Genomic DNA, 17,915 nt, shown 5'->3' with positions numbered 1-17,915 from the left:
TGACAGACAGACCAGCTTCATCCACTCTCTGACATCACTGCAGTAATAAACACCCATTTCTTAAAGGTACTCTCACTACAGATATTTACATACACACCCATTTATAAGCACCCATTTATTAAAGGTACTGTCACATGACACCACCATGAAGACTGATGCAAAGTACCTATTCAGTTCCTCCACCATATCAACGTTACCCATTATAACCTCTCCAGCCTCATTTCCAGTGGACGGGTTCCTTCACCTTTAAGTTCCTAATCACATTTGCCTCATTACACAACACCAAATCTAGAATTGCCTGTTCCCTAGTGGGCTCTGCCACAAGGTGCTCCAAAACAAAAATCTCGTAGACATTCCACTAATTCCTTTTCTTGGGATCCACTGCCAACCTTATTTTCCCAGTCCACCTGTGTATTGTCCCCCATGATTATTGTAATATTGCCTTTTTTACATGCCTTTTCTATCTCCTGATTTATTTTCTGCCCCACATCCTGACTACTGCTAGGGGGCCTGTACATAACTCCCATCAGGGTCTTTTTGAAAATTAATTTCAACACTTCCACATTTACAATGTTGATTTTTTTTTACTTGACAGCTTACCAGTTGGCAGCAATCAGGATAATTAACTGCAAGAATCTAGTTTAATGTTCACTTATTTTATGAGAAAAAAAAAATCAATTTTGTCAGTTAGACTGCTGCTGCTCATATTTCCCCAAAGGACAAGTAAGCAACTACCCAGGAACAGAGAACATTAACAAACCTCCTGTCCATTTACTGTCCAAAGTCAAACATTCCGTCCTTATTTTATTAAACAGCAAAATGGTCATTTGGGAAACAGAGTGGTAAGATTTAGTTGCAGCAGAGATTTTTCTGTAGGGGAAGCGATAGATCAGGGCGATGAAAAACTGAGGTGTTATGGCAGTAAGATATAACTACAGTGACAAGTTTAGATAGACACTAGATATAACTACACGGAGATAGGAATTTATAATGGGACAAGTTGAGGCATGTGTCTCTGAAGATGTTAGTTTTATAATATATTAATGTTATTTTATTGGTGAAATCATAGGCTGTGTGCTTAGTTTTCCATTTAAAACCTTACTTCTGCAATTGTGTTTTCCAACATGCAGCACCATGTCTTCCCACCAATGTCACAGCAGTTATGCATTGCAACGTCAGTTCTGCCACTATATCCTGGGGGAAGAGTGAGGGTGCAGCGTCATATATTGCAACAGCAACAAATCAAGATGGCGAGGTTTACTGGTGCAATACATCGAGTACACATTGTGAAATTGGACAACTGCACTGCAGTCACAAATACAACATAACTGTAGAAGCGCTGGATGGAAAATGTCACGGCGTACAAAGTGATCCTTTTGAAATCCAATCAGGTAATAAAAATCTGTTTTTAATTATTTATTAAAATACTTGTACATGGATTTGCCAAATATCATTATAGTTGGAAGATAATCCAATAAAAATTAAATTAGACAACATCTTTAACTGGGTCAACAAGGTGATCTCTGGCTTTGTATGGGCGGGTAAGACCCCGCGAGTAAAAAAAGGGAATGCTGGAGCATAGCCGGGGGGGAAGGCGGGCTGGCGCTGCCGAACTTTAGTAATTATTATTGGGCGGCAAATATAGCTATGATTAGGAAGTGGAGGTGGGGGGGGGGGTCGATGTGGGAGCGAGTAGAGGCGGCATCATGTAAAGGCACGAGTTTGGGGGCATTGGTAACGGCTCCTCTGCCGTTCCCACCGGCACGGTCCTCCACCGGTCCCGTGGTGGTGGCGGCCCTGAGTGTCTGGGGGCAATGGAGGAGACATGTGGGAGCAGAGGGAGCATCGGTCTGGTCTCCAATCTGCAATAATCATCGGTTTGCCCCAGGGAGGCTGGATGGAGGGTTTCGGAGATGGCATAGAGCAGGGATCGAGAGGATGGGAGATCTGCGTATAGAGGGGAGCTTTCCCAGCCTGAGGGAGCTGGAGGAGAAATTTGAATTGACGGGTGGAAATGAGTTTAGGTACCTGCAGGAGGGAGATTTCCTACACAGGCGGATCTCAACCTTCCCGCTCTTACCGCTAAAGGGGATACAGGACAGGGTAGTTTCCAGAATATGGGTGGGAGAGGGGAGGGTTTCGGACATTTATAAAGAACTCATGGGGTCAGAGGAAATGCAGACCGAGGAGTTGAAACATAAATGGGAAGAGGAGTTAGGAGGAGAGATAGAGGGTGGTCTCTGGGCGGATGCGTTGAGTGGAGTCAACGCGTCTACAACATGTGCCCGGCTCAGCCTGATACAATTTAAGGTCGTTCACTGGGCACACATTACAGTGGCCCGTATGAGCAGGTTCTTTGGGATAGAAGACAGGTGCACAAGGTGTGAGGGAGGACTAGCGAACCATGTTCATATGTTCATGGCATGCCCGAAGCTTAGGGGATTCTGGCAGGGGTTTGCGGATGTCATGACCAAGGTGCTAAAAACAAGGATGATGCCGAGTCCAGAGTGTCATGATATGCAGACATGCAGATAATAAAACCAGGCAGGCAGCTAATGAACACAGAGAACAGGACATGACCAATGAGCAGGCAGGACACTCAGTGGTGGTATCTCACTATAAAAGGCACGAGGCACTCACACTCCACCTCTTTCCACTGATGAACATCTACAGAGTGAGTCAGGTTGTATTTACAGTATCACACCTCTAGCACGTGGCTAAGAGCTAGTCTAGTTTAGTCAGACAGAGTAACCACACTTAGGTTAGCAGAGAGTCGAACTCATAGAGAACTGTGCTAATGGTTCAATAAATCAGATTGAACTAACTTCACAGTCTGGAGTATCTTTTGGTTAAAGCTGCATCCAGTTGCAGCCTGTGTTATCCCAGAGTACATAACACGACACAGAGGTGGCGATTTTCTGAGTGTCGGAAGATCCGGGAATCCAGGAGGAGAAAGAGGCAGACGTTCTGGCCTTTGCCTCCCTGGTAACCCAGAGACGGATACTATTAGCTTGGAGGGACTCAAAGCCCCGAAGTCAGAGACCTGGCTTACTGACATGGTTAGCTTTCTCTGTCTGGAGAAAATCAAGTTCGTCCTGAGAGGGTCAATGTCAAAAGTTTGTCCGGAGGTGGCAGCCATTCGTCGACTTCTTTAGGGAAAATTAGCTGTCAGCAGAGAGGGGGGGGGGCGGGGTTTAGGGGCTAGTTTAGTTTAGATTATTGTGTAAGAAAGGTGGGACCTGTGAGGGAGGAAGACGGCCTTTGCACTATGTTTATATTTGTACGTGCACTGTTTCTTCTGTTATTGTTACAAAATCATAAATACCTCAATAAAATGTTTATTAAAAAAAATTAGACAGCCAATACAAAGTACTCAAGCAGACGACAAATTCAACACCGTGACTGCAGTAACATGGCTTCATGGTTATTGAGTGCAGATATTTGGAAGATTTTTGTTTCACACATGCTTACTTGTGATGACATAATGAGGTGGTTCAATAAATTTGATAGATTGTAACATCATCCTGAGCTAGTGAAACAAAGTTACGATGGGCGGGATTCTCCGACCCCCCCGTCAGGTCGGAGAATCGCTGGGGGGGGGGGGGGCATGAATCCTGCCCCCGCCAGCTGCCGAATTCTCCTGTGCCGGGGTTTTGGCGGGGGCGGGAATAGCAGCGCGCCGGTTGGCGGCTGACGGCAGCGGCCCCATCGGAGATTCTATGGCTCACGATGGGCCGAGTGGCCGCCCGTTTTCGGCGGGTCCCGCTGGCGTAAATCACAACAGGTCCTTACCGGCGGGACCTGGCTCAACGGGTGACCTGCAGACTCCTCGGGGGGCGCGGGGGGTTCTGGCCCCAGGGGGTGCCCCCACGGTGGCCTGGCCCGCGATCAGGGCCCACCGATCCGCGGGCGGGCCTGTGCCATGGGGGCACTCTTTCCCTCCGCACCGCCGCTGTCAACCTCCGCCATGGCCGATGCAGAGAAGAACCCCCCTGCGCATGCGCTGGGATGACGCCAGCACACGTTGGCGCTCCTGCGCATGCGCCACCTTTCGCCAGCCGGCAGAGGCCCTTCGGCGCCGGTTGGCATGGTGCCAAGCCCTTTCCGTGCCGGCTGGCGCGGTGCCAAACACTCCGCCGCTGGCCTAGCCCCTGATGGTGCGGAGGGCTCCGCACCTTCGGGTCGGCCCGACAGAGTGATTCACGCCACTCCTCGGCGCCGGAGTGGCCTGCACCGCCGGTTCGCGGAGAATCCCGCCCATGTTATATTGCACAATAAATTCTACGGTATTAGTTCAGGAGTACTCAATATGGCATCTGCGAAGGAAGTCGGATGGAGTACTTATACCAGTTTTATTTGATATTTGGTGGGATATTATTATCAGGGGTGGGATTCTCTCAGCCCGGGGTCGGGCTGGAGAATCCCCGCGACCGGCGCGAATCGCGCCACGCCGCCCGCACGTGATTCTCAATAGAGCGGAGAATCGGTGCCATTGTCCACACCTGCTCTCAGCCGGCGGGAACTCGGCGTGGAAGGGTCGTGGGGGGGCTGCCTGTGGGGGGGGGGGGCGTCCGACCCCGGGTCGATGTGGCCTTGCCCACGATCGGGGCCCACCAATCGGCGGGCCGGCCTCTCTGGCTAGCAGCTCCTTTCTTCCGTGCCGGCCCCTGTAGTTCTGCGCCATGTTGCGTCGGGGCTGGCACGTTGAAGGAATCCACTGCGCATGCGCGGATCCCGCGGTGCCCATTTGATGCCGGAATCAGCAGCTGGAGCAGCATGAACCGCTCCAGTGCCGTGCTGGCCCCCTGTAGGAGCCAGAATTGCTGATCCTGAGGCCTCAGATTTGCTGATCACAGAATTAGTTTGAAGGTTTCAAAAAATATATATTGTTAATTTTAGCCCTCATAAAGCTGAGAGATATCTGCGCTGGACATTGGAACACTTTATCCACTCGAGATAGCCAGTGGTAAGATCGCACATTTGAAAGTAACATGTACCAAGAGCCAGGGGCGTCATTCTCCGACCCCCCAGAGGGTCGGAGAATGGCCGTTGGCCGCCGTGAATCCCGCCCCCGCCGGTTGCCGAAGTCTCCGAAGGGAGAAAAGTCGGCGGGGCGTTAATGTCGCCGCTGCCGCGGAGAATGTCACGGGTCTGCGCAAGGCAGCCGATTTTCGGCCTGCCGATATTCTCCCTTCCGGATGGGCCGAAGTCCCGTCGACGTGATGACCGTTCACGTCAACGTAAATTAAACCTCCTTTTCATCGGCGTGACCCGGTGCTCCAGGTTCACGCCGACCAGCGTGGAGGTGAGTGACGGCCTGGGGGGTTGGCTCTGGGCAGGCGATGGCGTGGCCGCAGTCTGAATGTGTGAGGAGAGGTGTGTCTCGGGTTGTGTGTGTGTGCGGCGGGGGGGGGGTGGTTAGAGTGGGCTGGGCTCCGGGGGAATGCCGGGAGGGGGGTCCGTGCCGGGGAGGAGGTTGGGGTCCGTGCCGGGGAGGAGGTTGGGGTCCGTGCCAGGGAGGGGGATGGGGGGTCCGTGCCGGGGAGGAGGTTGGGGGGGGTCCATGCCGGGGAGGAGGTTGGTGGGGGTCCGTGCCGGGGAGGAGGTTGGGGTCCGTGCCAGGGAGGGGGATGGGGGGTCCGTGCCGGGGAGGAGGTTGGGGTCCGTGCCAGGGAGGGGGATGGGGGGGGACCGTGCCGGGGAGGAGGATGGGGGGTCCGTGCCCGGGATGCGGTTGTGGGGGGGGGTCCGTGCTGTGGAGGTGGTTGGGGGGGGGTCCGTGCCGGGGAGGGGGATGGGGGGTCCGTGCCGGGGAGGAGGTTGGGGTCCGTGCCGGGGAGGGGATGGGGGGGTCCGTGCCAGGGAGGAGGTTGGGGTCCGTGCCGGGGAGGAGGTTGGGGGGTGTCCGTGCCGTAGAGGAGGTTGGGGGGCGTCCGTGCCGGGGAGGGGGATGGGGGGTCCGTGCCGGGGAGGAGGTTGGGGTCCGTGCCGGGGAGGAGGTTGGGGGGGTCCGTGCCGTGGAGGAGGTTGGGGGGGTCCGTGCCGGGGAGGGGGATGGGGGGTCCGTGCCGGGGAGGGGGATGGGGGGGGTCCGTGCCGGGGAGGGGGATGGGGGTCCGTGCCGGGGGGGAGGTTGGGGGGGGGATCCGTGCCGGGGATGGGGATGGGGGGGACCGTGCCGGGGAGGGGGATGGGGGGTCCGTGTCGGGGACGAGGTGGGGGGGGTCCGTGCCGGGGAGGGGGATGGGGGGTCCGTGCCGGGGAGGAGGTTGGGGTCCGTGCCGGGGAGGAGGTTGGGGGAGGTCCGTGCCGGGGAGAGGGATGGGGGTCCGTGCCGGGGAGGAGGTTGGGGTCCGTGCCGGGGAGGAGGTTGGGGGGGGGGGGTCCGTGCCGGGGAGGGGGGTGGGGGGTCCGTGCCGGGGAGGATGTTTGGGGTCCGTGCCGGGGAGGAGGTTGGGGGGGGGGTCCGTGCCGGGGAGGGGGATGGGTTGGTCCGTGCCGGGGAGGGGGATGGGGGGTCCGTGCCGGGGAGGGGGTTGGGGTCCGTGCCGGGGAGGAGGTTGGGGGGGGGGTCCGTGCCGGGGAGGAGGTTGGGCGGGGGGTCCGTGCCGGGGAGGCGGAAGGGGGGGTCCGTGCCGGGGAGGGGGAAGGGGGGGGTCCGTGCCGGGGAGGAGGTTGGGGGGTCCGTGCCGGGGAGGAGGTTGGGGTCCGTGCCGGGGAGGAGGTTGGGGGGGGTCCGTGCCGCGGAGGAGGTTGGCGTCCGTGCCGGGGAGGAGGTTGGGGGAGTCCGTGCCAGGGAGGGGGATGCGAGGGCAAGTGAGTTGGTCCACCTGGCCAGGTGCCAGCCTCCAACAGTTGGACCCATGCGGTCCATGCCACCTGGCTGGGGGGAGGAGGGGATATGGGCAATGATGACATGTCGTCGTTCCCCTCCCCCCACCAGGCCGTCATGTTTTCCGATCATCCAGCGATGTTGGCCGCCGTGGCGGCAGCCGCTAATGTCTATGTTGCCCTGGATGAGGAGGAGGAGGAGGAGGAGCGTGCCAGAGAGGCGGCGCAGGCTGCCACAGAGGGACAGGCGGCAGCCGGCCAGGCTGGAGGGACACCTGACCGACAGGACGAGGAGGGGGAGGAGGACGTCGCGGCCCCACGGCAACGGAGGCACCCGAGGGCGCCCTGTGTGTACCGGCCCCGGTAGTCATACCAGGACCTCACGGACCGGGAATGCAGGAGGAGACTCCGGATGAGGCGGGAAACCGTGGCACACATCTGCCACCTGCTGGCACACCTGTCACCGCGTGGCACTGGCGGGGGACACCCTCTCCCCGTGTCCATCAAGGTTACGGTGGCCCTGAACCTTTATGCAACGGGGTCATTCCAGGCACCGAGTGGGGACCTGTCCGGCATATCGCAGACATTGGTGCATCGGTGCATCCGGGCAGTGACAGATGCCCTATATGCCATGGCGCACCGCTACATCCGCTTCCCCGTGGACCGGGCCAGCCAAGATGCCCGGGCCGTGGGCTTCTCTGCCGTGGCCGGGTTCCCCATTGTCCAGGGCGCAATTGATGGGATGCACGTCGCCGTGCGGCCACCTGCAGATAACAGGGCCGTGTTCACCAATAGGTGGGGACCTATTCGACCACCGCATGATGCTCCTGCACGTCTGCGCCCGTTACCCAGGCAGTGTACACGACTCATACGTGTTGTCGCAGTCATCCATCCCCGGCATGTACGAGGGACGCCATCCCCGGCTGAGGGGCTGGTTGCTGGGCGACAGGGGCTACCCATTGCGATCGTGGCTGATGACGCCTATACGGAGGCCACGCAATGAGGCGGAAAACCGCTCAATGATGCCCATGTAGCGACAAGGGGAGTGATAGAGAGGTGCTTTGGCGTGCTGAAGATGCGTTTCAGGTGCCTGGACCTCTCTGGGGGCGCCCTCCAGTATCGGTCAGATAGGGTCGGCCGCATCACTGTGGTGTGCTGCGTCCTGCACAACATAGCCCAGCAGAGGGGCGATGTGCCGCAGGCAGAGGAGGGTGGAGTGGAGGAGCAGCAGGAAGAGGCGCAGTCCTCCCCAGATGAGGGGGATGGGGGTAATGGTCAGGGCAGATGGGGTAGACACAGGTGGGTGGCTGTCCACCGTTACCGGCTGGCTCAGCGGGCACGGGACAGACTGATAGCCGCCCGCTTCACTGACTAGATGGGCGTGGGAATCGGGTAGTATGGCCACAGACCGCACACCATGGCAACAGCCGACCACCCACACCCCCCTCCCATCCACCCACCCAGCACCCTCACCCCCCTCCCCAACCCCACCCACCCCACCCACATGCACACCACCCCACCCCCATTGCCGATCCACCTGCGGCACAACGGGCCGGGCTCACACAGTTGCGGGTGGACGCGTGTCTATTGCAGGCCATGGAGGATGATGACACCCGCCCTGCGGTGAGCTCCTGGCTCCACATCTTTGGACTATGTCTGACCCATGGCCACAGTACCACCATCCACCCGGACCATCCCTGCATGCGGCTGTGACACTGCAGCGCACGGTCCCGTCCTCTGCCCGGGGGGATGTTGATGGCGGCCCAGGGGGAAGGGGGCAGACTCACCTGGGGCTGAGGTAACACCACCCCTCACACACATACTTGCGCTCAACGTACATGACACCCCCGCACGCTTTGGACAGAGCACAAAGGCAGCTTCTGTAGGTGTAACATTGACTTTAATAACCAAACGGGTTCATGCACGTGCCCTAGCCCCTAAAACTCATCTGTGCCCTGCACCCGTGCCAACTTACTCAGTGTCTAATTGTTTGGCCATACGGGCCCTTTGACTACGTCTACGTGGTTCCCCAGATGGTACAGCAGAACTGGAGGTGGACTCCTGTGATTCCAGCCCTCTGACACTGGATTCCTTTGGCGGCCGTTTCCTGGGGCGTCCTGGCCTAGATGGGCCAGGCTGCGGCCTGGGCGACTGGGATGGCGAGCTGCCAGTCTGTCCTGCCCGTTGCCCACCCGATGCACCTGGGACAGAAGGGGGGGTGGGGGGGGGGAGTCCAAGGTGTCGCGGTGTTCCGGGACCTCCCCTACAGGGGGAGCCGGGACGGACCACACCACCTCCTCCTCCCTCGGGGTGCCCGGTGGCCCCCAGGCCTCTACATGGGTGGGGGATGCGAACAGACTGGCCATCCGACGCCCCCCCGACATCTGGCGCTGCCAGTCCTGGAGGCCCATGCTGGTATCGACAGGGGTCTGCAGGTTTGCAGCCATGGAGCCCAGAGGGTTGGCAAACCCTGTCTGTGACAGTGCGACGCCGGCTCGCACATGGCCACTGGCGCCGATGCCCTCAGCGATGGCCTGCAGAGACTGGGCCATGACCTGCAGAGACTGGGCCATGGCCTGCAGAGACTGGGCCATGGTGTTGAGCGCCTCTGCCATCTGGCGCTGGCACTGGCTCATGGCCTCCTGTGAGAGGGCAGCCATGTCCTGGGCCACAGACGCCGCCTGCACGGAAAGCCCCAGGCCTCGCAAACCGTTCCCCATGTCTGACACCGTCGCACCCATTGCCTCCACCGCGGACGCCACCCGTGCGGTGTCGGCCTGGGTGGCACGCATGACCGGCACCACTCCCAGCTCCTGGACACGGGTGGACTCCTCCACCTGCGACTGCAGCCGCCGCAAGCCGGCTGTCACCCTCTTCGCTCGTCTCCGGGTCGGTGGTTGCATCGGATCTATGTGTGGGTGTGGTAACTCCAGGAACCCGGGATCCATCTGGGCGGCAGATGTTCGCTTGGACTGGGCTGCCCTCCGACCGCCCGGCCCCTCGGCTGCTCCTACCTCTACCTGCTGTACCGGGACGGCTGTGTTGTGCGCACCAGTGAGTGTAGCAGACGTCTCATCACTAAAGTGCCCAACCGAGGTGAGTGTTTCTGCGATGGTGGAGGGTGTTGGTGACAGCAGTGGCGTTGTGTCGTGCTCTTCGTCCCACTCTGAGTCCATGGCACTTTGGAGTGGGGGTTCGTCTCCACCCATCCACTCTGAGTCACTGTCCGGTATTTCGTCGTCCTGGGTAGTGCTGTCCCGGGTAGGGGTGTCCTGGGCAGTGCTGTCCCGGGTAGGGGTGTCCTGGGTAGTGGTGTCCTGGGTAGTGGTGTGCTGGGTAGTGGTGTCCTGGGTAGTGGTGTCCTGGCTCGGATGTGACGGGGGCCTGTGGCTCCCCCCTCGTCGCTGGGGGGTCGCTCCCGCACGTGACAGGGGTGTCGTCTCCCTGTTGCTCCAGGTCTCTCCGTCTCCCGTGGTGTGCGAGGGCATCCTGCGGGCGTCGCATGCTGGAGGGTCCTGGTCTCTCTGTCTCCCGTGGCCTCCGAGGGGCATCCTGCGGGCGTCGCATGCTGGAGGGTCCGGGTCTCTCTGTCTCCCGTGGCCTCCGAGGGGCATCCTGCGGTCGTCGCATGCTGGAGGGTCCGGGTCTCTCTGTCTCCCGTGGCCTCCGAGGGGCATCCTGCGGGCGGTCTGCATCTGCGGGGATGGGTGCCTGGACGTTTGGTCCTGCGATACACAATGAAGCATGCATGGTTAGACATCAGGTAGTGATCAGGTGATATGGGGGAGGGGGATATAGGGGAGGGGGGATATGGGGACGGGCTGTCGGTGGCTCACTTGCTAGTACGCCCCCAACCTCTGCATCAGCAACCTCCCGGTCCTCAGGTCCGCCAGCCAGTTCCAGGGCCCTTTCCTCGTGTACGGTCAGTGGCCTCTCATCAGCGGGCCCTCCTCCAGTCCTCACATGCTCCCTATTGTTGTGTGCGCGCTTCTCCTGTGGGGGGGGGGGGGCTGGCAGGGGTAAAAGGCAACACTGTTAGGCAGGTATATGAATGCACGCCATCGGTTGCGCGTGCATTGCAGAGGTTAAGGTTAGGGCTGGATTCACTTGGGGATATGGGGGAGGGGGGATATGGGGGAGGGGGGATATGGGGGAGGGGGGATATGGGGGGGAGGGGGGATATGGGGGGCGGGGGGATATGGGGGGGAAGGGGGGATATGGGGGAGGGGGGTATGAGGGAGGGGGGTATGGGGGAGGGGGGATATGGGGAGGGGGGATATGGGAGATATGGGGGAGGGGGATATGGGGGAGGGGGGATATGGGGGATATGGGGGAGGGGAATATGGGGGAGGGGGGATATGGGGGATATGGGGAGGGGGGATATTGGGGGGGGATATGGGGGAGGGGGGATATGGGGGAGGGGGGATATGGGGAGGCTCACCCTGCCTGCTCTGACGAGGTTGTTCACCTTCTTGTGGCACTGGGTGCCTGTCCGTGGTGTCAGGGCCACAGCGGTGACGGCCTCTGCCACTTCCCTCCACAGACGCCGGCTGTGGCGTGGGGCAACTCTGCGGCCGTGCCCAGGATACAGGGCGTCCCTCCTTTGCTCCACCGCGTCCAGGAGCGCCTCCACATCCCGTGACTCGAACCTCGGGGCTGAGCGGCGGCCAGCCATCCAGTCGGGTGTTCCGGTCGGGTGTTCCGGTCGGGTGGGGGGGGAGCAGCGCGGCCTTATGAGCCGTCACGCCGTGCGGCGCGTATGACGCTGCACGGCGTGAACCACGTGCGCAAGCGCGGATCCCGTTATGTCGCTGCTCGCCCATTTCGGGCCGGAGACTGTCGACCCATTTTTCCGATGTGCCGCAAGTCGGATTTGCGCCATTTTTTGCGCCGATCGGCGGACTTTCCGCCAATAACTGAGAATTTCGCCCCAGATGTGCAAAAACGGGAGCAATTTCCGACCTTGCTGCCCAGGTAGGAAGCTAACAGAACAGATCACTCGCCCATTGGAGAACCCATTGATTTCTGTTCTGTTGAAATCAATGAATGAAAATCAGGAGGATTCTATAAAAGATTGTTAATGCATCTCAATGCATATGGACCACTTAAAGAACAACCACCAGAAACTTGCATTTATATAATGCCTTTAATGTAAAAAAAACCAGGGGCGACATTCTCCGACCCCCCGCCGGGTCGGAGAATCGCCGGGGGCTGGCGTGAATCCCGCCCCCGCCGGTTGCCGAAGTCTCCGGCACTGGAGATTCGGCAGGGGCGGGAATCGCGGCGCGCCGGTTGGCGGGACCCCCGCTCGATTCTCCGGCCCGAATGGGCCGAAGTCCCGCTGATAAATTGCCTGTACCGCCGGCGTAAATTGAACCACCTACCTTACCGGCGGGACAAGGCGGCGCGGGCGGACTGGGGGGGGGGGCGCGGGGCGATCTGGCCCCGATCCGCAGGCGGGCCTGTGCCGTGGGGGCACTCTTTCCCTTCCGCCTCCCCCATGGTGCCGACTCCCTCCACTGCGCATGCGTGGGAAACTGTCAGCGGCCGCTGACGCTCCCGCTCATGCGCCGCCCGGAGATGTCATTTCCGCGCCAGCTGGCGGGGCAACAAAGGCCGTTTCCGCCAACTGGCGGGCAGAAATTCCTCCGGCGTCGGCCTAGCCCCTCAATGTTGGGGCTCGGCCCCCAAAGATGCGGAACATTCCGCACCTTTGGGGCGGCGCGATGCCCGTCTGATTGGCGCCGTTTTGGGCGCCAGTTGGCGGACATCGCGCCGTTTCCGGAGAATTTCGCCCCAGATCTTAAATTCTTTGCAGATGGGGCGGAATTCTCCTCAAACGGCGCAATGTCCGCTACCCGCCGCCAAACACAGCGTGGATCAGTCCGGCGTCGGGCCACCCCAAAGGTGCGGAGAATTCCGCACCTTTAGGGGCCAAGCCCTCACCTTGAGGGCTAGACTCGCGACGGAGCGGTTTCCGCTCCGCCGGCTGGCGGGAAAGGTCTTTGGCGCCACGCAGCCGGCCCGTAAAGGACTTTTCTGGGCGACGCATGCGTGGGAGCGTCAGCGGACGCTTACGGCATCCCCGCGCATGCGCAGGGGAGGGGGTCTCTTCCGCCTCCGCCATAGTGAAGACCATGGCGAAGGCGGAAGAAAAAGAGTGCCCCCATGGCACAGGCCCGCCCGCGGATCGGTGGGCCCTGATCGCGGGCCAAGCCACCGTGGGGGCACCCCCCGGGGCCAGATCGCTCCGCGCCCCCCCCCCCCCAGGACCTCGGAACCCGCCCGCGCCGCCTTGTCCTGCCGGTAAGAGAGGTGGTTTAATCCATGCCGGCGGGACAGGCATTCCAGCAGTGGGACTTTGGCCCATCCGGGCCGGAGAATCGCTGGGGGGGGGCCCGCCAACCGGCGCGGCGCAATTCCTGCCCCCGCCAAATCTCCGGTACCGGAGAATTCGGCAACCGGCGGGGGCGGGAATCACGCCAGCCCCCGGCGATTCTCCGACCCGGCGGGAGGTCGAAGAATCCCGCCCCAGGGGTCCCCCATTTAAGATGGTGTTTAGGAGTAATTTCTTCTCTGCAGATTGTTAGACTTTGGACTGTTCCACCCCAGAGAACAGTGGGCTGGGTCATTGAATACATTCAAGGCTGAGTTAGATTTCTGATCAACAACGGAGTCAAGGATCGTAATTCTCCGGAAAATTTTACTTTAAGTGTGGTAGTGAGTGGGAATTGCCACGAATTCCCCGGTGCCCGGCCCAGCAAGGCCGGCAACGCTATTCAACGTGAATTGGTCCACTTAATGAGGCCTCACAGCTTCTTGCCGCAAATGAGGCTCGCAAGCTCATTCACTGGCACCGCATTCGCCAGCCCTCCGCTAACAAGGTCAAGTAGTATGTAAGCTGCACTTGCTCAGCCAACCTCATCCAGCTTGCCCAGGAGACCAGCCCCAAGATTTGGGAATGCTGACTGGGGAAGGCTCCGTGACACAGTGGAGGCCAGGAGACACATCCTGGGATCCCAGAGAGTCAGCCACAAGGCAGTCAGTGCTGCCTGGTACTAGGTGGCAGCAGCTATCAACTCGGGGAGTGTCACCAGGAGGACTGGCCTTCAGTGTCGGGAAAAGGTCAATGACCTACACGGGCAGCATGAGTAAGTAGACATCAATGGCACATCCACTCCCCACTCCGCATGCAACCCCTACCCTCAACCCCCCAACCCCTCCCTCACAGCCCCCTCCCACCACTGTGAACAATGCCCTGGTGAACATGGTGACGGCCATGGCTGAGGGTCTCGGCAGAATGTCGGCCTCCTTGGGGGATGTACTTAAGAACTAGGAGCAGGAGTAGGCCATCTGGCCCTTCGAGCCTGCTCCGCCATTCAATGTGATCATGGCTGATCTTTTGTGGACTCAGCTCCACTTTCCGGCCCGAACACCATAAACCTTAATCCCTTTATTCTTCAAAAAACTATCTATCTTTATCTTAAAAACATTTAATGAAGGAGCCTCAACTGTTTCACTGGGCAAGGAATTCCATAGATTCACAACCCTTTGGGTGAAGAAGTTCCTCCTAAACTCAGTCCTAAATCTACTTCCCCTTATTTTGAGGCTATGCCCCCTAGTTCTGCTTTCTCCCGCCAGTGGAAACAACCTCCCCGCATCTATCCTTTCTATTCCCTTCATAATTTTATATGTTTCTATAAGATCCCCCCCCGCATCCTTCTAAATTCCAACGAGTACAGTCCCAGTCTACTCAACCTCTCCTCGTAATCCAACCCCTTAAGAACATAAGAACATAAGAACTAGGAGCAGGAGTAGGCCATCTGGCCCCTCGAGCCTGCTCCACCATTCAATGAGATCATGGCTGATCTTTTGTGGACTCAGCTCCACTTTCCGGCACGAACACCATAACCCTTAATCCCTTTATTCTTCAAAAAACTATCTATCTTTATCTTAAAAACATTTAATGAAGGAGCCTCTACTGCTTCACTGGGCAAGGAATTCCATAGATTCACAACCCTTTGGGTGAAGAAGTTCCTCCTAAACTCAGTCCTAAATCTACTTCCCCTTATTTTGAGGCTATGCCCCCGAGTTCTGCTTTTACCCGCCAGTGGAAACAACCTGCCCGCATCTATCCTATCTATTCCCTTCATAATCTTATATGTTTCTATGAGATCCCCCCTCATCCTTCTAAATTCCAACGAGTACAGTCCCAGTCTACTCAACCTCTCCTCGTAATCCAACCCCTTCAGCTCTGGGATTAACCTAGTGAATCTCCTCTGCACACCCTCCAGTGCCAGTACGTCCTTTCTCAAGTAAGGAGACCAAAACTGAACACAATACTCCAGGTGTGGCCTCACTAACACCTTATACAATTGCAGCATAACCTCCCTAGTCTTAAACTCCATCCCTCTAGCAATGAAGGACAAAATTCCATTTGCCGCCTTAATCACCTGTTGCACCTGAAAACCAACTTTCTGCGACTCATGCACTAGCATACTCAGGTCTCTCTGCACAGCAGCATGTTTTAATATTTTATCATTTAAATAATAATCCCTTTTGCTGTTATTCCTACCAAAATGGATAACCTCACATTTGTCAACATCGTATTCCATCTGCCAGACCCTAGCCCATTCACTTAGCCTATCCAAATCCCTCTGCAGACTTCCAGTATCCTCTGCACTTTTTGCTTTACCACTTATCTTAGTGTCGTCTGCAAACTTGGACACATTGCCCTTGGTCCCCAACTCCAAATCATCTATGTAAATTGTGAACAGTTGTGGGCCCAACACTGATCCCTGAGGGACACCACTAGCTACTGATTGCCAACCAGAGAAACACCCATTAATCCCCACTCTTTGCTTTCTATTAATTAACCAATCCTCGATCCATGCTACTACTTTCCCCTTAATGCCATGCATCTTTATCTTATGCAACAACCTTTTGTGTGGCACCTTGTCAAAGGCTTTCTGGAAATCCAGATATACCATATCCATTTGCTCCCCATTATCTACCGCACTGTTAATGTCCTCAAAAAATTCCACTAAATTAGTTAGGCACGACCTGCCCTTTATGAACCCATGCTGCGTCTGTCCAATGGGACAATTTCCATCCAGATGCCTCGCTATTTCATCCTTGATGACAGATACCAGCATCTTCCCTACTACCGAAGTTAAGCTCACTGGCCTATAATTACCCACTTTCTGCCTACCTCCTTTTTTAAACAGTGGTGTCACGTTTGCTAATTTCCAATCCGCTGGGACCACCCCAGAGTCTAGTGAATTTTGGTAAATTATCACTAGTGCCTTTGCAATTTCCCTAGCCATCTCTTTTAGCACTCTGGGATGCATTCCATCAGGGCCAGGAGACTTGTCTACCTTCCCCATTAGCTTGCCCATCACTACCTCCTTGGTGATATCAATCCTCTCAAGGTCCTCACCTGTCATAGCCTCATTTCCATCAGTCACTGGCATTTTATTTGTGTCTTCCACGGTGAAGACTGACCCCAAAAAACCTGTTCGGTTCCTCAGCCATTTCCTCATCTCCCATTATTAAATCTCCCTTCTCATCCTCTAAAGGACCAATATTTACCTTAGCCACTCTTTTTTGTTTTATGTATTTGTAGAAACTTTTACTATCTGTTTTTATATTCTGAGCAAGTTTACTCTCATAATCTATCTTACTCTTCTTTATAGCTTTTTTAGTAGCTTTCTGTTGCCCCCTAAAGATTTCCCAGTCCTCTAGTCTCCCACTAATCTTTGCTACTTTGTATGTTTTTTCCTTCAATTTGATACTCTCCCTTATTTCCTTAGATATCCACGGTCGATTTTCCCTCTTTTTACCGTCCTTCCTTTTTGTTGGTATAAACCTTTGCTGGGCACTGTGAAAAATCACTTGGAAGGTTCTCCACTGTTCCTCAACTGTTTCACCATAAAGTCTTTGCTCCCAGTCTACCTTAGCTAGTTCTTCTCTCATCCCATTGTAATCTCCTTTGTTTAAGCACAAAACACTAGTGCTTGATTTTACCTTCTCACCCTCCATCTGTATTTTAAATTCCACCATATTGTGATCGCTCCTCCCGAGAGGATCCCTAACTATGAGATCCTGAATCAATCCTGTCTCATTACACAGGACCAGATCTAGGACCGCTTGTTCCCTCGTAGGTTCCATTACATACTGTTCAAGGAAACTATCGCGGATACATTCTATAAACTCCTCCTCAAGGCTGCCTTGACCGACCTGGTTAAACCAATCAACATGTAGATTAAAATCCCCCATGATAACTGCTGTACCATTTCTACATGCATCTGTTATTTCTTTGTTTATTGCCTGCCCCACCATAATGTTACTATTTGGTGGCCTATAGATTACTCCTATCAGTGACTTTTTCGCCTTACTATTCCTGATTTCCACCCAAATGGATTCAACCTTATCCTCCATAGCACCGATGTCATCCCTTACTGTTGCCCGGATGTCATCCTTAAATAACAGAGCTACACCACCTCCCTGACCATCCACTCTGTCCTTCCGAAAAGTTTGATACCCTCGGATATTTAACTCCCAGTCGTGACCATCCTTTAACCATGTTTCAGTAATGGCCACTAAATCATAGTCATTCATGATGATTTGCGCCATCAACTCATTTACCTTATTCCGAATACTATGAGCATTCAGGTAAAGTACACTTATGTTGGCTTTTTTACCTCTGTTCTTAATCTTAACTCCTCGATCAGTAACCTCTCCTAAGTTATATTTCCTCTTAACCTTTCTCCTAATTTTCCTTGTCGTCGAACCCATATCTTCCTGTAACAACCTGCTGCGTCGCTTACCATTAATGTTTTCACTTCCCGTTTTATTTCTTTCAGTATTCCTGGTCCTATTCACTGAGCTCCCCTCAGTCACTGTACCTTGTACTGTCGCCCTTTTTGATTTTTGACTATGGCTTCTCTGCCTTACACTTTCCCCCTTACTGCCTTTTATTTCTGTCCCTGTTTTACTACCTTCCAACTTCCTGCATTGGTTCCCATCCCCCTGCCACATTAGTTTAAACTCTCCCCAACAGCTCTAGCAAACACCCCCCTAGG

Source organism: Scyliorhinus torazame, chromosome 7 (assembly GCF_047496885.1).
Source record: "Scyliorhinus torazame isolate Kashiwa2021f chromosome 7, sScyTor2.1, whole genome shotgun sequence".
Taxonomy (NCBI): domain Eukaryota; kingdom Metazoa; phylum Chordata; class Chondrichthyes; order Carcharhiniformes; family Scyliorhinidae; genus Scyliorhinus; species Scyliorhinus torazame.
The sequence above is the reverse complement of the archived record's forward strand: the minus strand, read 5'-3'. Positions refer to the sequence as shown.